This window comes from Mustela lutreola, chromosome 1 (genome assembly GCF_030435805.1).
Source record: "Mustela lutreola isolate mMusLut2 chromosome 1, mMusLut2.pri, whole genome shotgun sequence".
Taxonomy (NCBI): domain Eukaryota; kingdom Metazoa; phylum Chordata; class Mammalia; order Carnivora; family Mustelidae; genus Mustela; species Mustela lutreola.
Genome location: NC_081290.1, coordinates 83,822,644 through 83,847,864, shown reverse-complemented (window position 1 = coordinate 83,847,864; position 25,221 = coordinate 83,822,644). Strand labels below are relative to the sequence as shown.

General features: G+C 35.6%; 1 long non-coding RNA gene across 1 annotated transcript in view; it reads right to left on the bottom strand.

Annotated features, from left to right (window-relative positions):
- LOC131819480 (uncharacterized) overlaps nt 1–24,482 on the bottom strand; it is a 46,132-nt gene extending 21,650 nt beyond the window's left edge. The window contains exons 1-2 of the long non-coding RNA XR_009349200.1: nt 24,376–24,482; nt 21,475–21,565 (exon numbers count right to left, since the gene is read on the bottom strand). This is a non-coding gene — a long non-coding RNA (uncharacterized LOC131819480). The remainder of the gene's footprint in view (nt 1–21,474; nt 21,566–24,375) is intronic.
- Nucleotides 24,483–25,221: the final 739 nt, after the last annotated feature.

Sequence of the window (25,221 nt, the reverse complement as noted above, 5' to 3'; positions counted from 1 at the left end):
AGGGAAAAAAAGAATTTCCATGTTTACCTGAACCTTATGTAAGAATTGACTACAGATGAATTATAGACCTAAATTATTTTTTAAAAACCTGAACCATAAAGGGAAAAAATTGATAATTTAGACGCCTCACAAAAATTATGAACTTAAGCTCTTCAAAAGATAATTTAAAAATTAAAACATAAGCAACAGTCAGGAAGAAAATATTTTCAATACCCACACTGGATAAAAGACCTGAATTTAGAAACTATTCTAAAATATAGAATATATTTTGGGGCGCCTGGGTGGCTCAGTGGGTTAGGCCGCTGCCTTCAGCTCAGTTCATGATCTCAGGGTCCTGGGATCAAGTCCCGCATCGGGCTCAGCCTGCTTCCCTCTCTCTCTCTGCCTGCCTCTCCATCTACTTGTGATTTCTCTCTGTCAAATAAATACATAAAATCTTTAAAAAAAAAAGAATATATTTTGGACATATTTATATTTATATTTGTATTTGTATTTGTATTAGATATAAAATCTAGAATATATTCTAAAACTTTTGGAGTGACATCACCAAGATGGTGACATAGGTTGTTCCCAACTTCACTCTCCCTCATAAAAAGAACTAACAACTATTCAAGAACAAACCCCCACAGAGAATCCTAGGATATAGGGATGATGCTTACTTACCCCTCTGCACCACACAGACCAAGACTGCATTAGAATAAGAGAAACAGCTACATACTGACCACACTGCTCCTCCCCTAGGCCAGTGTACCATCATGGGGAGAGGTCTCCCCTGAGCCTCCAGTGGAAAAAACAAGCCAGTGGGTACAGCAAGTCCACCCCCCATGACTGTGTGCCACTTGCCAGAGTCCCTAATCTGATCTTGCACTACAGGGATTGCAAAAGAATCTGTCATGCTTAACTGCTGCAAATCTATGATAAAGAAGGAAGGGAGGCACCTGAGATAATCAGCAAATGGATCTTGTAAGATAGAATTAATATTTTCAGTACCCAACTTAATAATTCCAACCAGCAATTTTGCTTATCTGTAGAACCAAGTCAAGGGCACACTCTGACCAGAGAATTTGGCACATATGGGTCTGCCAGATGCACATCTTCAAATAAGTAGTTTTGTAGGCCTGAGAGCCTGGTTTGCCCAAGAAGCTTAAACATAGGGGCGCCTGGGTGGCTCAGTGGATTACAGCCTCTGCCTTCAGCTGAGGTCATGATCCCAGGGTCCTGGGATCGAGCCCCGCATCAGACTCTCTGCTCAGTGAGGAGCCTGCTTCCCCTCTCTCTCTGCCTGCCTCTCTGCCTACTTGTGATCTCTGTCTGTCAAGTAAATGAATAAAATCTTTAAAAAAAAAAAAAAAAAAGAAGAAGAAGAAGAAGCTTAAATATAGACTAATTCCACCTCAGAGAGTGTCTTCTAGCTCCATATGATCAAAACGGCTGGAAACAACTTTTGGAAGTTGTGCTGGCCCAGCTCTGCTTGAAACAAGAGTGAGGCAAGGAGTGACTGCCACCCCCCTACAGTGAGAAAAGCCAGTATGAGACATAGAGTATTACTGTGCTACCCATAGGCAAGGGCATAAATTTAGCCAAGGTTGAAGGTAACTCCCAGCTCCTCCTAACTGGAAAGCCTGTTTGGAAAATTAAGAGTAACCTAAAGGAGCCTCTCTCCCCTCCATGCAGGCAAGGGAGCTGAGACACATCTCCACTCACTGTAGAGTCTTCTGACCCCATCTGACCTGAAAAGCAGGAGATAATTTCTGCAAAGCAAAGTAAGTGATCCTGTTTCATCAGCTAAATTGGGGTACAGGTTGGTTTGAGTTAAGATAACAAAGAACTTTATTGACTTTAGAACTGCTTCTCTCACTGCTCAGGCAGGAAATTTAATTCATAGCCTTGCTTACTGAAAAATATAACCTTCAGCATGTTAAACCAAGGGAACTAAAACACATTGGAAAAAACAGCCCATTCAGTAGTCTTATGTTCACTGGTACTTGGACAGAGAGCAGAGCTTATGGCTTCCCGAATCTGCAGGGCAAAACTGGTGGCCTCACATGACCAGGAAATTCAGTAAACACACTGGACTGATTCAGGTGCCCAGGCAATGAGCTGTACAAGCTCTGGATCCCATCCTGATCCCCTGCCAGAACAGGGAAGCTATTCATACCCCCATCTAATAGTGAGTATAGTACCCAGTCCTAACATCTAGTAAGGTTTAGCATAGAATCCTAGCAACTGTGAAGTCCATCTTACAGTCTCACATGGGCAGGGAAACAAGCCAGCAATCCTATCCAACTGTTCTCAGTGATAGACATAACCCCCATCCCTAACCTGAGAACCTGAACAGCTGCCTCACCCCCAAAATAGACCATAATAGCAGGCCCCATGAGCCCAAGGACATTACTAGCAGCCACATCCAGAAACCCAAATTGAGCTGACTGGTGAAAAACTATCTCTGTCAAAGCAAATCTGTAAAGTCTAAAAAAGGATCCCAATTACTCAAATTCACAGATACCAATGTAAGGATTAGGGATCATGGAAAATCTGGTAAATATGACATCACCAAAGGAAACAACTGATAAAACTCCAATTTGATCTTAAAAAAAAAAAAATGGAGCTCTATGAACTGTCAAAGAATTCAGAATGATAAATCCTCTTAATAAAGTTTAGTTAACTATAAGAAGACACAGATAGACAACCAAACAAATTAGGAAAACAATGCATGAACAAAATGAGAATGTCAACAAGGAACAAGCAACCATCAAGAAAGAAAGAAATCTTAGAGGTGAAAAATATAGTAACTGCTGAAAAATACAATAACTGAAGAATTCAACAGAGGGTTTCAAAAATAGACTCAATCATGTTGAAGAAAGATTCAGTGACGTGGATGATAGGACATTGGAAATTACCCAGTCAGAAGAATAAAGAGAAAAAAGAATGAAAAGGGGTAAAGAAAGGCTATGGAATATATATATGACACAAAAAATAGCAATAATGGCTGAAAACTCCCCAAACCTGAAGAGAATGGATATCCAGATTCACAAGGCCCAAAAGATGCCAAATAGGTTAAACCTGAATAAGGGTATATACCTATACACCAAGACATATACTTATATTGTCAAAAATCAGGAAAAGGAAGAATTTTAAGGCCTTAAAGAAGAAGTACAGAAGTTACATACAAGAGAACCTCCATAGCTAAAGTAGATTTCTCAACAGAAAACTTTTCAGAAATTCTTTCAGGAAAAAAAGGAATGACATATTCAAAATACTGAATGAAAGTAACTGTCCATCAATAATTCTATACCTGGCAAAGCTGTCCTTCAGAACTGAAATTAGGGATAAAGACTTTCCCAAACAAACAAAAGCTGAGAGAGTTCATTACCACTATACTTGCCTTACAACAAATGTTAAAGGAGGTAAAATAATGTTAATTTACATCATAAAAATACAAAAAGTTAGCATATATCTCACTGGTAATGGCAAATATATAGTCATAGTTAGATTCTGCAAAATAGTAATTCATTTGAAACTCTAAAAAATAGTAAAAATAATGATAACTATAATAGTCTGCTACTATTCACACAATATTAAAAACATGTAAATTTTAACAGCAGTAACCTAAAATAAAAGTGTCAAGTTTACTACTTCTAATGAAGCCAACTTGCTTCAGTTAAAACAGGGTGTTATAAATTTAAGATATTTTAGGTAAGCCTCATGGTAACTATAAGTGATAATCTTACAGTAATTACACAAAAGAACATGATAAAGAAATTATAGTATACTGATACCAAAAAGCATCAAAACCCAAAAAAGCAGGATAAGAAGGAACAATGGAGCTACAAAATAACCAGAGAATAATTAACAAAATGCAATAGTAAGTACTTCCCCATCAATAATTACTTTAAATCCAAACCTCTTAAGGTGTGGGGCCATACATGACTCATTTTGTCCTTATTTCCTACCTTCCCTCCACCCTCATCCCTTGTGCATCACTTTTCCTTCTTTGCGCACACAATAAATATTTGTTGAATAAAATAAATAAATTAAATATTAAATTATCTAATTAAAGACAGAGAATGGCTGAATGGATTAAAAATGAGATCAAACAATAGGCTGCCTACAAGAGACACATTTCAGCCTTAAAGGCATATAGAATAAGAGTGAAGGCAAGGAAAAAGGTATTTTAAGCAAATGGTAAACCCCCAAAAAACAGTGGTAGCTACACTGGTATCAGACAAAATAAAATTTAAACTAAAAATGGTAAAAAGATACAAAGAAGCTCATTAAGTAACAATAAGGGGACCAATACATTAAGAAGATATAAGAATTGCAAATATTTATATGCACAATAGTGGAACACCTAAATATATAAAGCAAAAACTAATAGAACTAAATGGAGAAATAAAAAGTAATACAATAATAGTTGGAGAACTTAATATTTTGTTCTCAGTAATGGATCTATTATCCAGACAGGGAATCAATAAGAATACAAAATATTTTAACAGCCCTATAAACTAAATGGATATAACAGACATATACAAAACATTCCATCCAACAACAGACAAATATACATTTGTCCCAAACACAAATCGAATATTTTCTAGAATCAACAATAAGTTAGGTAAGAAAACAAATGTAAGCAAACTTGAAAAGACTGAAATCATACGAAGTATCTTCCCTGACCACAATGACGTGAATCCAAAATCAGTAACAAAAGGAAAACTACAGGGTCACCTGGGTGGCTCAGTGGGTTAAAGCCTCTGCCTTCAGCTTGGATCATGATCCCAGGGTCATGGGATCGAGCCCCTCATTGGGCTCTCTGCTTCACAGGAAGCCTGCTTTCTCCTCTCTTTCTGCCTGCCTCTCTGCCTACTTGTGACCTCTGTCAAATAAATAAATAAAATATTTTTTAAAAAAGGAAAACTAGAAAATTCATAAACATATTAAAATAAACAACACTCTACTGAACCACCCAATGGATCCAAGAAGAAATTAAAAAGGAAACTAAAAAGTTGCTTGAGACAAACAAAAATAAAACACAACATACCAGAATTTGTGGGATGCAGCAAAAGCAGTTTTAAGCAGCAAGTTCACAGCATCAAGTGCTTATATTAAGAAGCAAGAAAGATCCCAAATAAACAACCTAACTCTATGACATAACTAATGAGAAAAAGAAGACCAAACTGAACCAAAATTAGCAAAGTAAAGTAAATCATAAAGATTACAGCTGAGGGACGCCTGGGTGGCTCAGTTGGTTAAGCAGCTGCCTTCAGCTCAGGTCATGATCCCAGCATCCTGGGATTGAGTCCCACATCGGGCTCCTTGCTCAGCGGGGAACCTGCTTCTCCCTCTGCCTCTGCCTGCCATTCTGTCTGCCTGTGCTCGCTCTCTCCCCCCCCCCCCTCTGATAAATAAATAAAAAAAATCTTAAAAAAAATTTAAAAAAAAAAGATTACAGCTGAAATAAGTAAAAGAGAGGGGAAAAAAGACAAAAGATTAACCAAACTAAGAGTTGTTTCTTTTAAAAGATAAACAAAATCGACAAACCCTTATCTACACTAAATAATGTAAAAAGAGAAAGGACCGCAATTAACAAAATTATAAATGAAAAAGGAGAAATCACAACTGATACCATAGAAATTTAAAGGAATATAATAGAAGCAACTATATGCCAACAAACTGACAACCTAGAAAAAAATGAAAATATTCTTAGGAACCTGCAACTTGACAAGGCCAAATCAGGAAGAAATAGAAAATCTAAATAGAGGGGCATCTGGGTGGCTCAGACTGAATCAATAATCAAAAATCTTTCAACAAAGAAGAGCCCTGCACTAGATGACTTCACCAATAAATTTTACCAAGTAGTTAATGAAGAATTAACACCAATCCTTCTCAAACTCCTTCAAAATATCAGCACAGAGGAAACACTCCCAAACTCATTTTATGAGACTAGTATTGATCTGTTACTATAACTAGAGAAGGATGCTCCTAGAAAACTGTAGTTTTCTAATATGTCTGATAAAAAGATACAAAAATTCTCAATAAAATACGAGCAAACTGAATTCGGTAGCAGAGTAAAAGGATCACTCACCATAATAACATGAGATATATCCATAGAATGCAAAGATGGTTCAACACATGATAATCAATCAATGTGCTACATCACATTAATAGAATAAAAAAATCATGTGATCATCTAAATAGACACAGAAAAAAACATTTGACAAAATTCAACATCCATTCATAATAAAAACTTGTAACAAATTAGTCAAAGAAGGAACATATTCACTTAGAGTTCACACTAGAAGTTCTAGGTAGAGCAATAAGGTAAGAAAAAGAAATTAAAAGTATCAGAATTGGAAAGGAAGAATTAAAACTGCCTCTATTTGCAGATCACATAATTTAAAAAAATAGAAAACCCTAAATCTCAATCAAAAAGCCCTTAGATCTCATTAATTCAATAAAGTTGCAAGATACAAAATTAACATACAAACTCAGTAGAATTTCTATACACTAACAGTGAATTTTTGGAAAAAGAAGTTTAAAAATTGATAACATTTACAATAACATCAAAAACAATAATATACTTAAGAATAAATTTAACTAAGGAAAAAAAACTCTAAAAACTATAAAATATTGATGAAAGAAAACAAAGAAAATACAAGATAAACTCAATAGCAAAAAACAAATAACCCAATTTAAAAACGAGCATGAATCTGAATAGACATTTCTCCAAAGGGGTTTTACAAAAGACTAAAGGTACATCAAAATTCCAAAATCACTAGTCATTAGCGAAATACAAATTAAAACCACAATGAGATATCACCACACTCCTGTTAGAAAGGCCATCATCAAAAAGACAAAAGAGATCAAATGCAGGTGTAGATGAGGAGAAAGAGAGAATCCTGCATTGCTAAGGGGATAGTGACTTGGTATAGCCACTATAGAAAACAACACAAAGTAGTTCTACTTTTAAGTTCAAAAAGTTAAAAGTAGAACTACTATATTATCCAGTAATTCCACTTCTGGGAATATATCCAAAAGAAATGAAAACACTAACAAACAAAGGTATCTGCACCTTGTGTTCACAACAGCATTATTTAAAATAACCAAGACATGGAAATAACCTAAGTGTACATAAATGGATGACTGAATGAAGAAGTTGAGATACATATATATCATGAAACACAGCCACACACATGCAATGGAACATTATTCAGTCATAAAAATGAGGAAAGACTACCATTTGTGATAAACATGGATGGACCTTGATGGAAATATGCTAAGTGAAATAAGTCAGGCAGAAAGGTAAATGCCATATGATCTCATTTACATGTGGCATCTTTAAAAAAAAAATTATCAAAAAAGGGATCAGACTTGTGGTTGCCAGAGGCAGAGGGTGAGATAGGGGAACTGGAGGAAGGTGGTCAAAGATACAAACTTCCACTTAAAAGATAAATAATTACTGTTAATGTAATGCGTCAACATGATCACTACAACTAACACCACTATAGGATATATAGAAAGTTGTTAAAAGAATAAGTCCTGAGAGTTCCCATCACAAGATTTTCTTTCTTTTTTTTCTTTTTTCTTTCCTTTCTTTTTATTGTATCTATGTGAGAAGATGGATGTTTGTTGAGCCTATTATGGTAGGCATTTCATAATATATGTAAATGAAATAATGACACTATAAATACCTTAAACTTATACAGTGATGTATGTAAATTATTTCACAATAAAAATGAAAAGAAAAACTTTTACAACTTATTAAAGACCGAAAAAATATAGAGATGAGCAAAAACTTTCAGAAAGAATTCACCAAAGAAAGATATACAAAAAAGAAAAGAAAAACATAAAATGTTGCTCAATATATTAATCCTTACAGAAATGGCAGTTCAAACCACAATAAGACACCATTAACTTTCACTAGAATAGCTTTAAAAAAATGATAGTTAAAAGAAGGGTCATCTGTACCCCAATGTTTATAGCAGCAATGGCCACGGTCGCCAAACTGTGGAAAGAACCAAGATGCCCTTCAACAGATGAATGGATAAGGAAGATGTGGTCCATATACACTATGGAGTATTGTGCCTCCATCAGAAAGGATGAATACCCAACTTTTGTAGCAACATGGATGGGACTGGAAGAGATTATGCTGAGTGAAATAAGTTAAGCAGAGAGAGTCAATTATCATATGGTTTCACTTATTTGTGGAGCATAACAAATAGCATGGAGGACAAGGGGAGATGGAGAGGAGAAGGGAGTTGAGGGAAATTGGAAGGGGAGGTGAACCATGAGAAACTATGGACTCTGAAAAACAATCTGAGGGTTTTGAAGAGGTGGTGGGTGGGAGGTTGGGGTACCAGGTGGTGGGTATTATAGAGGGCACGGATTGCATGGAGCACTGGGTGTGGTGCAAAAACAATGAATACTGTTACACTGGAAAGAAATAAAACAAAACAAAAGAAAAATGATAAAACTAAGTGCTAGTGTGGATGTGGAGCTATTGGAACTCATATTCATGACATTAATTAAAGGAAATTTACACCTTCAGTCCTATAAAAATGTGTTTTATTAACCCAAATGAAGAAAAATAACTCCCATTTTTGAGTTTTACTATGTGTTAGCCAACTATCATTCTAAGTACTTTAATATAGTCTTCATAAAAATCTATGAGACACATAGAACAGTGGAACAGAGTAGAGAGCCCAGATATGGACCCTCAACTCTATGGTCAAATAATCTTCGACAAAACGGGAAAAAATATCCAGTGGATAAAAGACAGTCTCTTCAATAAATGGTGCTGGGAAAACTGGGCAGCTATATGTAGAAGAATGAAACTCGACCATTCTCTTACACCGTACACAAAAATAAACTCAAAATGGATAAAAGACCTCAATGTGAGACAGGAATCCATCAGAATCCTAGAGGAGAACATAGGCAGTAATCTCTTCGATATCAGCCACAGCAACTTCTTTCAAGATATGTCTCCAAAGGCAAAGGAAACAAAAGCGAAGATGAACTTTTGGGACTTCATCAAAATCAAAAGCTTCTGCACAGCCAAGGAAACAGTCAAGAAAACAAAGAGGCAATCCATGGAATGGGAGAAGATATTTGCAAATGACAGTACAGACAAAAGGTTGATATCCAGGATCTATAATGAACTCCTCAAACTCAACACACACAAAACAGACAATCATATCCAAAAAATGGGCAGAATATATGGACAAACACTTCTCCAATGAAGACATACAAATGGCTATCAGACACATGAAAAAATGATCATCATCACTAGCCATCAGGGAGATTCAGATTAAAACTACATTGAGATACCATCTTACACCAGTTAGAATGGCCAAAATTAGCAAGACAGGAAAAACATGTGTTGGAGGGGATATGGAGAAAGGGGAACACTCTTCCAACTGTTGGTGGGAATGCAAGTTGGTGCAGCCTCTTTGGAGAACAGTGTGGAGATTCCTCAAGAAATTAAAAATAGAACTGGCCTATGACCCTGCCATTGCACTCCTGGGTATTTACCCCAAAGATACAGATGTAGTGAAAAGAAGGGCCATCTGTACCCCAATGATTATAGCAACAATGGCTCGGTCACCAAACTGTGGAAAGAACCAAGATGCCCTTCAACGGATGAATGGATAAGGAAGATGTGGTCCATATACACTATGGAATATTGTGCCTCCATCAGAAAGGATCAATACCCAACTTTTGTAGCAACATGGATGGGACTGGAAGAGATTATGCTGAGTGAAATAAGTTAAGCAGAGAGAGTCAATTATCATATGGTTTCACTTATTTGTGGAGCATAACAAATAGCATGGAGGACAAGGGGAGATGGAGAGGAGAAGGGAGTTGAGGGAAATTGGAAGGGGAGGTGAACCATGAGAGACTATGGACTCTGAAAAACAATCTGAGGGTTTTGAAGGGGTGGTGGGTGGGAGGTTGGGGTACCAGGTGGTGGGTATTATAGAGGGCACGGATTGCATGGAGCACTGGGTGTGGTGCAAAAACAATGAATACTATTATGCTGAAAATAAAAAATAAATTTAAAAAAAATCTATGAGGCAGATATTATTATTATCATCCTCATTTTGCAGAAATTTGGGAAATGGAAGCACAGAATATTTAGTTCATTTGCCCAAGATAACACAGCTGTTGAGTGAAGGAGCCAGAATTTGAACCTAGATAGTAATCGCACCTGAACCATCTATACCTTGTGCTTCAATAGTGCTTCATAAAGAGAAAGCTGTTAGTAAAAGAGAAGCATTTGGTTAAAAGGAAATATATAATGAACACATACCATGTACTGGAAACCTTCCTAGGAACTGGGATAAAGATTGTTATCAATTCTCTTAACATCAATTTTGAAATTAAAATTTTAAGCAATTGGGAAAAAAGTGTGCTTTCCCTTTTGGATCTGCCAACAACCAGTTTGCATATCCTTAAGTAAATCACTGGATTTATCAGAACTTCAGTTTTTTCACCCATGAATGAAGCAGTTAGGTAAATCTTTAGGGTCATATTTGTTTTCTCCTATAACATTAAATGGAAAGCCCATACAGTTTGCAAAATTCTCAGAATTCATAGAAAATTTCTTAGTTTTCTGTATCTTTCATGGATTTCCCACTCTACATAAATCATGGAGGTGTAAAGGAAACTATAAACTCAATTAATTTTAGATTATTTTATGCAATTGATTATTTCATCTTTGTCATTGACTATACACACTTGCAGAGAAGAGTATTACAGTATAATTTTCCAGCTTTTGAATCAGATTTTAAATTATGAATTGAATTCTTCAATCAGTTTAAACTACAAAACACTATTTTCAGAAGAAAGAGGGAGGGAGACATTAAGAGATAGGAAGGAGAAAAATAACAGGAAGAAATAAACTCAGAGCTACCTCGACTTTGTTTTTATTTTCTCTGAGAGTGGGTGAAGAGAGGATGGATTTGGACAGAACAATGCAATACTTTCCTGTAAAGCTTAACACAAGATTAAGTAAATTATCATTTCTTCTTTTCAAACGGGAATGGCTCCATTCCAGGAAGTGCCAACATCTGTTTGAAGAGAACACTTGTTAGGCAAGTGGAAATATATGGAGATAAACTGCTTACTCAGACTGTTAGGACATAATGAAGAAATCATAATAAACTGGAAAATTAAGATTAGAATCTGGGCGTAATTAGCAGTTCTTAAGGTGCCAAGTGCTATATATTTGAACACAAACTTGGAAGTTCTTAGTTATTGTCAGCAAGTCCAGCTGGTGGTAGTTCAATAATCTGTTCAGAAACATTTACCAGGTAGAGAAAAACAAGTTTACTTAGGGTTAGTGCTTACAAGTGAGCACACACTGAAATTTCATCAGCATGTATAATTTCCAGGAATAATCCACTATAAATCAAGTCACTGTGAGAAGAATATGAGGATTTTTATATTACTTATTCATAATAGGAGGTGACTACTTTAAATATATGTAAACCTGTGTGAGTCATAAGTGCAAAGACAGTAATGACAACAAAAGCATTGTTATTTACCTCTTTATCATTTTCTAAAATTATGCATGTATTATCTTCCCTGTTTCCAACAAACTGAGACAGATTAGCCATTCAATCTCTCCATTTTAGAATGAAGAAATATCTCAAAGTAATTAAAGTTATTTGAGTCAACTGTAAGGCTTAAGGTCATTGTAAAATTAAAATTTTAACACTGGGAGGAAATTAGAGGTGTTATCCAACGTATTTCCCAACCATATTCCCACAAAATACACACACACACACACACACAAAATTTATTTAAGGCTACGTCTCTTTTCTGTATTTTCTAGAAAACCTCAAGTTCTGCTATGCCAACACACTAATTTCTCCTTTTCAATCAACTTGAAAAGAGACAAATTTATTCAGTCATAAGTTCTTTTCAAATGGTTAGTTTTCCAAATTCCAAATTGGAAAAAAAATACATTTTCTTAAAATATTAATAATTAAAATTTCATAATGATGAAAGATATTTGTTTATAAAAAGAAAAGAGTAAATTTCAAGACAACAGACTATAAGCCTTACTAAGGCTAAAATTCTAGGTTTTCAATAATTTCAAAAAACTGCTCCTTTTAGTCTTTCCAACAAAAGACTAAAGTACAGACAAGTCCAAATATCAGTAAGAAAATATCCAATTTCTCCCCTATAATGGCCCAATGTCGGTACAAAGGAATGGCCTAACTGGTCCAGCTTTAGGCACTGCTTCCTGCATTGATATGATGTCATTTTATAATCTAAATCCAGGTTGACCTGATAACGTGTCCATCTAAAATGATAGCAGCTTCTACCCAGAGTTACTGCTGCAAGCATTTTAGTGTTTTGTCAGAAATGTCTGTACCACAAGGAAGAGCCCCTGCTGAGTTCCCTATGGACCTTGTCCAGAAGATGAAGCTATTCATTGGAAACCTGCCCAAGGAGGCCACAAACCAGATCTGCTCACTCTTTGAGCAGTATGGGAAGGTGCTGGAATGTGAATCATTAAAAACTACCACTTTTGGAGAGGGGTGTGCCTGGATGGCTTAATCAGTTAAGCCCCTGACTTTTCCTTTCTGCTCAGGTCATGTTCTCAAGGTCTTAAGATGGAGCCCCACCTCCATTGCACACTGGAGTCTGCTTGGCATTCTCTCTCTCTCTCCTTCTGCCCTCCTCCACTCCTACGTGCACTCTCTCACTTTCTCTCTCTCTCTTTCTCAAATAAATAAATAAATAAATAGGAACTACAGCTTTGGGCACATAGAGGACAAGGTGGCAGCTGAAGAACCATAAGCAACCTGAGCCCTACAAGCTGAACAGGGGGAACATCAACGTGAAAGCCAATAAGAATGAGAGTAAGACCTCCACAGAGTTGCATGTGAGCAACACTGGTCCCACCTGTATTAAAAGTAGCTTCAGGGGCACCTGGGTGGCTCAGTGGGTTAAAGCCTCTGCCTTCAGCTCAGGTCGTGATCTCAGGGTCCTGGGATGGAGCCCCACATTTGGCTCTCTGCTCAGCGGGGAGCCTGCTTCTCACTCTCTCTCTGCCTGCCTCTCTGCCTACTTGTGATCTCTGTCTGTCAAATAAATAAATAAAATCTTTAAGAAAAAAAATAGCTGCAGGCAAAATCTGATGCATATGGTCCAGGTCAAATGGACCATATGGCTCAAGTCAAATACAACATTGTGATAGATTTTGCCTTTCCACACAGATAGAGGATGCAGTGGAGGCCATCACCGGCCTTGACAACACAGAGTTTCAAGGTGGGATGTGTGCGGGCTAAAATTTGGAGCTGAAGTTGTATATAAGAATACACACACCCTTCATGGTATTCTGTCTCTTGGACATTCTTGGCTCTATAAGTTCAGTCCCTCTGCAGCTGTGGACCTTAATACACCTTGCTAAACTCAGACCACCTCTTCCTTTCCTCCCTTCTGCCCATTTTTCTGGTCTTCATGTTCTTCAGTACTTCTGTAATTTCCCATTTATGTTCTGTTCTCCCAGCAGGCGTCATTGTGTACAGAAACTGTGTTGGGGGTTGTGCTGGCTCCCGTCTCCTGCTGCCATTGGACGTTGGACTTGGGAATGACTTTGGTGAGAGTATCACTGCTCTTGAGTCTTTTTGGTCCAAAGGCTTGGCTTGTGGTGGGTAAACACACAGAGTTGGATCACTTTATTTTTTTCCAGTGAAATAAATGGTTTTTCAACATAGAAAAAAAAATGATAGCAAACATCTGCAAAAGAATTTTAGTTGATAAGTTTGTTAACCACTTACTAGGTGTCTTAGGATGTTAAAAATATCAGGGACACAAAAGAAGTATACGATGTGGTAAATGTTCTCTGGTACCTTACACTGTAGTTGGGGAAAAAATGGCATATGTAAATCAAAAAGTAGACAATAATTAAATCCTCAACAGATTGGAAATAATCACAAATGTAATCTGAGTTCATATAAAGACATAGCTGTTTGACAATCCTCATTGTTTATTAAGTACCACATGTAAATTTCAAATCAGTTTCTTCCTAACACTTTCAGAGTAATCAGGGTTTAGAGACCAATGTTTTACAAGCAGAAGACTTCAAGCACAGCTACTCTTCTCTTAACTGTATTACACTTTTTGTAATCTGTTGTTACAGTTAGTTCAAATTATTTGAGAGAATTTGAAAGCTTTATTGATTTCTCCTCAGCCTTGGATCATTTGTGGTATATTCTGTATGAGACAAAGATTTTTGGTTACTGATGTTCATACAAAATATCTTATTTAACACCACTGCCAGAGTCCGATCAGGTCACAAATTCTGAAAAATCAGACACAATTTGGAAAAGCACATATTTCTTAATAACTTTTGTATAATTTAGATATTTGGCTTATACCACAGAAAATAGGATATACCCCAAACTGCTGTTAATATAGTGCAATCATCATAAATCACAAGTGACATTGAAAGAAAACTGATTTTTTGTAATAATAAATAGAGATTTTTATTTTTAGTGAAGGTGGGAAACTGCTTACTACTTCTTTAAAATATTTTCAGATCACAATCATATTAGCCTCAATCTAGGGGGTGGAACTTTGGAGATTTAAGCAAAATTTCATTAAAATTCTGAAACACATTCATAAATACTTCTTAAGAAATATCCTTGCCTTGCTCACAGGTCATGATGCAGTGGCTTTCTCTATCTCATGGACAAAAAAATATATGCTGAGCCTTGTCTTAGATCCTTAATTTTCACAAAGAAATGTCAACTGCATTGTGTATTTCTTGGATTCTGAGGTATTTGTAGACAATCATTCATCTGTGACTATAAAGACAGACTTGACTCATAAATATATAAAAAAGTTAAAATGCAGATGAAAAACAAAATGTATAACATATATGAAACACATTGACTATATTAAGAATTTTTAAATACTGTATGAAGAATTTTTTTAAGATAAAGCTTTTATACACCAAAGGAAACTGTCAACAAAACAAAAAGGCAATCTTCTGAATGAGAGAAGATACTTGCAAATGATATATCCAATAAGGAGTTAATATTCAACATATATAAAGAACTCCTACAACTCAACACCAAGAAAACAAACAATACAATTAAAAAATGGGCAAGAGGGCCTGAATAGAGATTTTTCCAAAGAAGACCTACAGATGGCCAACAGACACATGAAAAGATGTTCAACCTCACTAGTCAACAGGGAAATGCAAATTAAAACCACAATGAGATATCACCCCATACTTGTCAGAATGACTAATATCAAAAAATAATAAAAATAAATAAGACATAACAAGCATTGGCAAGGATGTGGAGAAAAGGGAATTCTTGTGCAAATGTAAATTTGTGCAGCCTCTATAGAAAACAGTATGAAGTTTCCTTAAAAAAAATTAAAAATAGAACTACCATATGACCTAGCATCTCTACTAGTTATTCATCTGAAGAAAACAAAGATATTAATTTAAAAAGATACAGGCACCCCTATGTTCACTGAAACATTATTTATAAGAGCCAAGATATGGAAACAATGGGACACCTGGGTGGCTCAGTGGGTTAAGCCTCTGCCTTCAGTTCAGGTCATGATCTCAGGGTCCTGGGATCGAGCCCCGCATTGGGCTCTCTGCTCAGCGGGGAGCCTGCTTCTCTCTCTCTTTCTGCCTGCCTCTCTGCCTACTTGTGATCTCTCTCTCTGTGTCTAATAAATAAATTTAAAAAAACCTAAGTGTTCAATGATAGATGAATGGATAAAGATGTGGTGTGTATATATTATATATGTATATAATATATTTATATATATATAATATATAAATAAATTATATATATAAATATGATTTACACAGACACACTGAAACATTATTCAGCCATAAAAAAGAATGAAATCTTGCTGTTTGCAATGACATGGATGGAACCAGACACTTATAATGCTAAGTGAAATAAGTCAATCAGAGAAAGATGAATACCATATGATTTCACCTATGTGAAATTTAAGGGGAAAAAATTTAAGTTAAAAAAAAAAGGAAAGGGAGAGAGAGAAAAAGAGAGAGAGACAAACCAAGAAACATACACTTAACTATAGAGAACAAACTTATGGTTACCAGAGAGGAGGTGGGTGGGGGATAGATTAAATAGGTGATGGGGATTAACGAGTGCACTTGTGATGAACCTTGTGTGAAGTATAGAATTGTTAAATCACTATATTGTACACCTGAAACTAATATAACATTTTATATTAACTGTATTAGAATTAAAGTTTAAAAATTAATTTTAAAAAAAGGTGTTATACACATACACACACACACACACACACACACACACACACACAAACAGTGGAGTATTATTCAGCCATATAAAAGAATTAAATCTTTGCCGTTCATGACAACGTGGATGGACCTAGAGAGCACTGTGCTGAGTGAAATAAATCAGACAAATAGACAAATACTACATGATTTCACTTACATGAGGAATCTTAAAAAATAAACAAATGAACAAACAAAACAAAACAGAAACAAATTCATAAATACAGAGAATTAGTGGTTACCAGAGAGGGGGAAGAATGGGCCAAATAGGTGAAAAGGATTAAGAGATACAAACTTCCATTTATGAAATATGTGAGTCACAAGGATGTAAACCACAGCATAGTGAATATAGCCAAAAATATTATAATAACCTTGTATGATGACAAATGGTAACTAGACATCATGGTGATGATTTTATAATGTATATAAATGTCAAATCACTATGTTGTAAACGAAACTAATATAATATTGTATGTCAACTATGCTTCAATAACAGAAAAAAGAATTTTTAAAATGTGTGTTACAAAATCAATGATAAGTGTTTACAAGTGACAAAACATTTCTAACAGGCAATTTGGAAATATATAATTATAATAACTACTAACATACATTAATTGCCACAAACAGTATTTAGCACTCTTAATTAATCAAATGCAATTCTTAACAGCAAACATATAAGGGAAGTATTATTATAATCCCTAATTTTCAGATCAAAAAACTGAAGCACAAAAATGTCAAGTAACCTATTTAAAATTAGAGACATGAAACTGAAGACCCTACATTTAAGTTTATGCAATTGAACATCGCGGCCTTAAAATTAGTTTTGACCTGTAACCCAGTAAAAATGTCTACTGTCTTTAGTACTATCTTCAGAATTTTTTTCCAGCAAATTATTAAGGTTTGACATAAAGATTTATATGCCAGTATTGTTAAGGGCCATTTATAATAGCAAAATCTTAGAGACAAAATATATTTTCAGTATCAGGATGCTGGTTGAGTAAAATATGGTTATCTATGTAATGGTTATGCAGGCAAAAAAAATCATTTCTCAAAGAATTTTCAAGGGAATGGAAAATGGTCAGATATATTCTAGTGTAAAGAAAACAATATGTGAAATATGATCCCAAATTTGTATATATAAAAGTTAGGTTTGTATTAATAAAGAGCAAAATTGCTGAGATGATACATATCAAAATGTTAATGGTTACCTCTGGCTGGAAAAATTATGGGAGATTTTTATTTTTCATTTTATATAGTTTTCTATGTTTTCATATTTTCTATTAAAAAAGATTCATAAAATTTTTAAGTTGAAAAAACTATGTAACAATTGTGGCATAGCCATAACAACTCTATAAGCCCTAACTATATTCATTTATCTTCTCCTTTGGTTTCTACTTTTAATTTAATTTTTCTTGAGTATAATTTTTTCAACATCTTATTTGTAGTTTACCATATACTGTTTGTACTTTCATTATAAAATGTCTGAAATCCTAATAGAATCCAGGATAAACATTCAAAATGTAAATAGTAGCCTCTTCTGAAACTCCCTTTACATCCATTACCAGATCTAAAACACATGACTAAAATAACACACAATCTTGAATAAATGGTTCTTTTTAACCAAAAGCAAAACCACTATACTATCCTTTCATGTTTAATCCTCCATCAGCTTAACATTTTACATAAATTTTCACAAAAACATCATTTGATCTAAGAACATCTGCCAGATCCTGGAACACATCTTTCCAGTCTTTGACCTTAAGTTTAGAATAACTACTATATATATGCTCTCCCAGAGATTCTGATATATCATAATATCCTTAGACACAACTTTTATTTGTGCTATGCATTTGCATAGGAATCTATGCAAGCACTTTTATATGCATTATTTCAATTAATCCTCATAACAAGCCTATAAAACAAGTATCACTGGATCAATTTAACAAATTAAAATGGCATGATAGGCACTGACATCTGATTCTTGAGGCTATTATTTTCTAGAAGATTTGTAAATACTGACTCTACTATATATATCATCAATCAGTGCTTTCTGAGAAGTACTTTGGGGACCACTGAATTTTTGGTTCCATCTAACTCAATATTATTTATTATAACCATGACCTAAGATTAAAAACATCCCTGGAAGCACACATAACATCATCTACATATATGTATATGTATGTCATGCCAGACAGAACTGTACTGAAACATGTGTGTTTAGTGTATACTAAGCATACAAAAGACAAAAAGAAAGAGGCTTTCTCTGTGGAGAATAATTAAGTTGAAGATGTGTTCTTCCTTTAAGATGAAATGCAGACTTCTCATTAAAAGTAAAATCTATCCTTTCAAAATACAGAATTAAATGTTCCTTTTTTTAAAACTCCAGATGGCTAAATGTATGCTTTTTAGATTTTTTGCTTGAGAGTATTCTTTCGTCTAACAATTCCCCTGAGACTCCTCTCTCCCTCAGTTCTCATAAGAATCTCTTCCTAGATCTCAAGCACTGCTACCTTTAAGGAGGATGGCCATGTCCTTTTCCTTCAAAGTTCCTCTTCCATTCCATAATGACTTACCCTTCTCTCTAAGGGCTCCCGTAACTGCTTACATTCTAGAACGTCAGCTGATTTAGTCCCTGTCTTCTCTCTGCATTTGCACCACCTGCATATCTTTGAAGACACTAGTGATACAGCTTCTAACTACGTTTTGTTCATGATGATATTTTCCCGAGTCAGATTTTAGTTTCTCTCTTAATTTTTCTGTTCTTAGGTACAATCAAGAATTAGAAACACAAGTATGAATCTTCCCAATACCCTAGACTTTGCTTACCACAAGAAAGAAGGCACCACTGCATTTTTTTTTTTTTTTTTTTATTTTTTATTTTTTATAAACATATATTTTTTATATACATATATTTTTATCCCCAGGTCTGTGAATGTAGTGATCCAAAGGGACACATGCACCCGAATGTTTATGGCACCACTGCATTTTAATGGCCATAATTCATGAATAATGACCACAGAACCAGAGAGCTCTTTTAACAGCAAGAAAATCAGTATGATGAAAAATGAAGTGTTTCTGGAGAGGGAAAGACCTAGCCCTATGTGCAACGTTATTACAAATCCTAAAACCTGCAACAAATGAGACTTCTCTACATGCTTTCAACCCCTTTTCCTCCGCCAAATAATTTTATTATAGGAATTTTTTTTTTTTTTTTTTTTTTTTTTTTTTTTTTTTTTTTTTTTTTTTACTGAAGACATCAAGTTAAAGATTCTTGAACAAACATATAATGCCAACTAAGGTGTTGGCATTATGGATGTATTTAATGCATCATATTTGAGTTCAGAGTTTCCAAGACATGTAGAAATGTCTAAGTCTGCCTGAATAAGTGTCTATCTTAAGAAAGCGGTCAGAAATGTTGCTGCTTTCGACCATCACTTTGAATTTGTGCAAAGCATTAACCATCATATTGAAAGATCCATAGTTGAGCCTTCTTTGCTCTCACATGTGCTTAGCCTTGACTATGCCAAAAAAGTGGGCATTTTGCCTCCAAAAACAAGTGGTTGCATTCTGCATATTCTCATCTCCTCTTGATGACACCCCTGATTGCATCTAACCTGCCAGCAGAACTGGACTGAAAAACAAGAGCTTTCATTTGGCTAGAAGAACAAAGAACAATTGTTTCTGTTAAGCAGTGAAGTTTCTAATGCAGCCAGAGGTTACAAAAAAGAATTCTCATAAGGGAAAGAGAAAAAAAATCCCCATCATGTCAGCACTGTCAGTGACCAAAGCCATACTCCAATGTACGACCTATGGCCCTCAAAGCAGAGGAATATTTCTTCCTCTATAAAGTGAGTGTTATTTGATTAAATGAATGTTTCTCTAATAAATAGCATACTAAAGGTCTTTTGAAAAGCTCTGAACAATCCTCTCATCTGGAGCCAAATAAAAGATATACTGGCAAAAACAAAACTTTCATCCAAATTAATAATGTCTTTATATATCCCTGTCCAGATCTGCATTGGCTCAAGACTAGGAGGCATTTCTCCAGTAATCATTCTCTAACCATTGTTTTCGAGCAAAGCCAGCATCCTTTGTATTGAGGTTAACAGGTTTTATTTCTAAGGGTGTCTTTGTCTTCCTGACAATTACCACTGTGTGATATTAATTAGTCAATCACAAAAGAGCAGATTATTTTATATGTTGGTACAAAGACACTTAGGATCCCATTTAAAATTCAAAAATAAAGTATAACCTAACTTCACTAAAGGATATAAATTCTCTCTCCCCACACTCTTTTTTTGTCTTCACTATTCTTTTGTTCTTGAAATCTGATTTGTTGGAAGGAATAGAATATCTGCACATTTTGAAAATGGCATTAGTAATAAGAAAACTAGTGATACATCAGGAACATGAATGAGTTTATCATCTTGGACCATGACATTTTAGGTACCATTCCAGACATAAAATCACTTGAGCATTTGGGCAATAATCTGTATACTTCTTGGTGGCTGTTGGAGAATTAAGCAGGCATATCATTCTCTCATCTCCCAATGTGAGGTCTGCCCATATTTCAAGATCTCTGGCAAGGTAGTAAATGAATACATGTATTCTTTCTCATAATATATACCACAACAACTTGAAAGATGAACACAAAATAAATAGCACAATTGTTTAGTCTTCAAAATGAACTAATTTCTCTCTGAGACCAAGATATAATGAGATGTGGAATCTAGTATTGCCTCTAACACATATTTTGTACATTATATGATTTACTATACTCTCACAGTAAAGTACGCCGAAAAAAGGAAAATGTTATTAAAATCATAAGGAAGAGAAAATACATTTACAGAACTGCATTATATAAGTAAACCCATGAAATTTAAATCCCTACTTTTGAAGGGTTAACTGTACTTTTGATTGTCTAAGTGGGGAAAGAAAAAGAATTAGACTAGGGAAAGTAGAGAATGCTTATAAGGAATACGAAATGTCACATGGAACCTAAGGTCAGGAATGTGACTAGATTCAGAAGCAGCTAGATCTAAGGACACAAATGCTCTTAGGATATATTCTCTTTTCCTCCTTCCTGCTTAATTCTACTCTTCCTTAATAAAATCCAGTCTCCTTTCACTTCTACATGGTGGGAGGGAAGGCTACAAAGAGTTATAATTTACCTGAAGTCCAGGAACCCAAGCAAGATTGGCTCCATTCTCTTCCAGAAATCCTGGAACAAATACTCACTGGCCCTCCTGAGTCAAGTTCTCCCTTAGACCAAGCAACAGAAGTAAGAGTCACACTGTAACATGGCCACTCCTTTACATGTAAGAAGTTATTCCTGGAGAGAGTTCTGGGCCCATAATCTCACAGAGGTACACTACACAAATTTAGATAATGCTGCCTAGCTACAGATCTTTCTTAAAGAGTCACAAAGCATACTAGCAAAATTAAAGCTATAAAAATACCAAACTATTGAAGTTCATTTTCCTCAACAAATTTTATGAAATTGAAAAGATGTTTATATACTATATGTATATAATATATTTCAAAATTATTCCCTGGAAATTAAAATTTCACTTATTCCATTTGAGTTTACTTCATAATAGTTACTCTGTGGTTCATCAATATTATCAAATAACTTTCATGTCTCCATAGTAACACTCTGGGTATGCTGGAAACCCAATAAGAGATGAGCTAACCTTCTGAATATTTTAAATCTGGAAGAAATAAAGACAACACAAAGCACTTAGGTTTTTTATATATAGTTATATTGTGATAAATAAATAGTTCACAGAAGCAATAAGGTTAGAGGATGGTATGGTCTCTCCTCTGAATTTTGCTGAGAAAGGACACCATTTTTACATTGGCAATAACATTAATTATCAAACCAAATCACAATAAAGCACTGCCCCCTCCCAAAACAACATGCAGTTTAGCACAGTGTGATAATGATACATGATTTGTATTAACCAATGTTATAGTAGTCCTGTAAAAGAAAGACATAATCACTGCTGGTTTGAGCATGAAGGAAAGGTCTTGAAAGATGAGCAGTACTTTATTAGGGCAAACACTGATGGTACCTCTCTAGCAGAATTCTCAGATTAGGAAAAAGCATGTACAAAGATATGAAAATGAAGAGCGCAGCACACATTCTGGCAATGGTAAAATTATGTATATAAGTCAGTCATAAGCTACAGTATATGCCTGAAAGTAGTAGGAAGTAAGAAACAAAAGGGATTATGTCAAATTCTGGAGGCTTTTGAATGGTAAGGTAAATAATTTGGACCTCATTCAATAAGCAGCAAGGTGACTTTGATAGTTTCATGTTCTGTTCAGTTTTTGTTTTTCAAGTAACTGCTTTGTTTAAGGCACTGTTTTAAGAAAATTAATATACCATGGATATTCTGGAAAAGGCAGAATGCACAGACAAGAGATGTAGTTAGTCTTTTCCCTAAAATGGCAGATTGTATTTCTCAGATAGCTACACTATCTCACATCCTCTATGGTCTTTTTACATGTGACATCAACATAACTCTCATCAATTGGTAGAGTCTGTATTCTTTCTCCCTTGAAGCAGAGCAGACTTTTGTGACCTTCTTGACCACTACAGTACAGCAGAATTGATGGTATGCAACTTTTAAAACTAGATCATAAAATGCCAAGCACTTCATCATTCTCTTGGGATAGTAACTCTTGAAACCATTTTACCCAGCTGTGAAGTTCAAACTAGAGGAATTCAAGAAATCAGATGAAAAGGCCACAGTGTAGATTTTCTTGTTCTTTTTCTTTATTTTCCAGCTGATAGTACATCTAAGATCTCAGCCAACAACTAGCATCAACTTCCAGACATAGGAGAGTAGATGCCTCCAAATCTCCCCAGACCCCAGCCATGGAATCATCCCCAGAATTCAAGTCTTCCTAGCTGAGGCTCAAACATTATTAAGTAGAAACAAACCAAATTTTCTGTACAATAGCCTTGGACTAGGTAGTCCTCTGGGGCTGGGTGAAATTTTCAGTGAGGAATGACAGAGTTGTGAACCATCAGCTTGGAAATCTGGGTAGAAAACAACAGAATCCACTACACTCAACCACTGCACTCTTCAGATTGATTCTCTCTTATTCTAACTTCACCCCATTTGGAAGGAATTTCCACCTTGTTCTTTTTCTTTATTTTTTTTTAAGATTTTATGTATTTGTTTGTCAGAATGAGAAAGAGAGAGAGAGAGAGAGCACCCTAGCTCAAGCAAGGGGAGTGGCAGGCAGAGGGAGAGGGAGAATCAGGCTCCCCACAGAGTGGGGGAAGCCCCATGTGGGACTCGAGCCCTGGGATCATGACCTAAGCTGAAGGCAGTTGCTTAACCAACTGAGTCACCCAGATGCCCCTCCACCATGTTCTTTAAAAAAATAAATTATTTATTTATCTGTCAGAGAGAGAGAGCAAGAGAGCATAAGCTTGGAAGCAGTAGGTAGAGGGAGAAGCAGGCTCCCCACTAAGAAAGGAGCCCAGTGTGGACCCTGGCATTATGACCGAAACTGAAGGCAGACACTTAACTAACTGAGCCACCCAGGGGACCCTCCACCATATTCTGACTGGTTTTGTTTTCTGAGAAAACTTACCAGAGAAATGTTTTAGTGGAATCACCTGCAGCCCCCACCATTACAACACTCCAAGTTGTAACTATTAATCAGCATCTCCCTCTCCATCTCCCTTTCTAGATTCCCCTCATCCATGGCTAGTAGCTCTAATTTATGCTAATCTAGTTACAGACAATCCCCTGTTTTCCAAAAAATGAACACACAGAACAAAGAGTCTGTTCTCTTGCCTCTAAAATTTAGAATGAAATCACATTTTTCCTCCACAATCCCCTGGTCATTTTCATTGAGACACTGAGAGCATGGAGTAGGCAGACTGCACGGTAGAAGGACTCAGACCTTCATCTATGTGGGTCTGGATTTCTAGTTACCATGCTTTCCTCAAGCTATGGCTGAGGGGTATGGGAGCAAAAAGAGATATCCAAATGGATCACCTAATACCAAACACATTATTCCCTTCCCACATTGTCTAGCAGCAACCTTACCTCTTCCCGAAGAACAAGGTCATTTACCACTGCCTATGTGAGGACTCCATTCTTGTTTACTGCTTCCTTGCTACAGGAGCCTAAAATGATCAAGGGGTTTATGAAACACTGTAGTTTTTCTTAGAGAAAGACAAGCTGCAAGTGATCTGTCCTTTACTTTGGAAGGAATGTTGCAACATGCTCCAGTCTGTTAGATTCCAAAAAACTTCACTAATGTTATGGGTGCTTGAATCTTTACAGGGCTCCTCCCCTTCCTCTGCCTACCAAGCCTTCCAATACACTTGCCTTTACTTGCTCATTTGGTTCAACTGCAATGATACCATCAGTGTAGTAGACCAATAAGACATAGTAAGATGTTCTGTGGAATGTCTAGACACCCCAAACCCTTTGGACTAAATTATAACAAAAGGCAGGAGATATAGCCCTGGGAAAAGATCAGAAAAGTATGCTGCTGTCCCTAAATGGAAACTACCTCTGATCTTCCTTCTTAATAAGTACGACCATGGAAAATTTTTTATGCTTTCAATTTGTCTTCTATAAAAGAATGATTAATTATAGTACCTATTTTCTAAGTTGTTAAAAGAATTTTTAAAATTTAACAGAAAATGTCTAACTAGCTTCTGATACGGGGTAAGCATTCAATAATATTATCTTTGAAAATTAGTCATTATCAAGGTTCTTCATTATCTTCTAATCCTAAATATCCTTGCTTTTTAAATTTGCAGACAAATTCGAGAGGTTGATATCCATCTGAAGAGAAACTTTCACTCTATTTGAAGTAATCAAATAGAGCCTCTGGTCAGAGCCTCTTAACAGTCAAAAAAGCCCAAGAGTATATCTTATGGA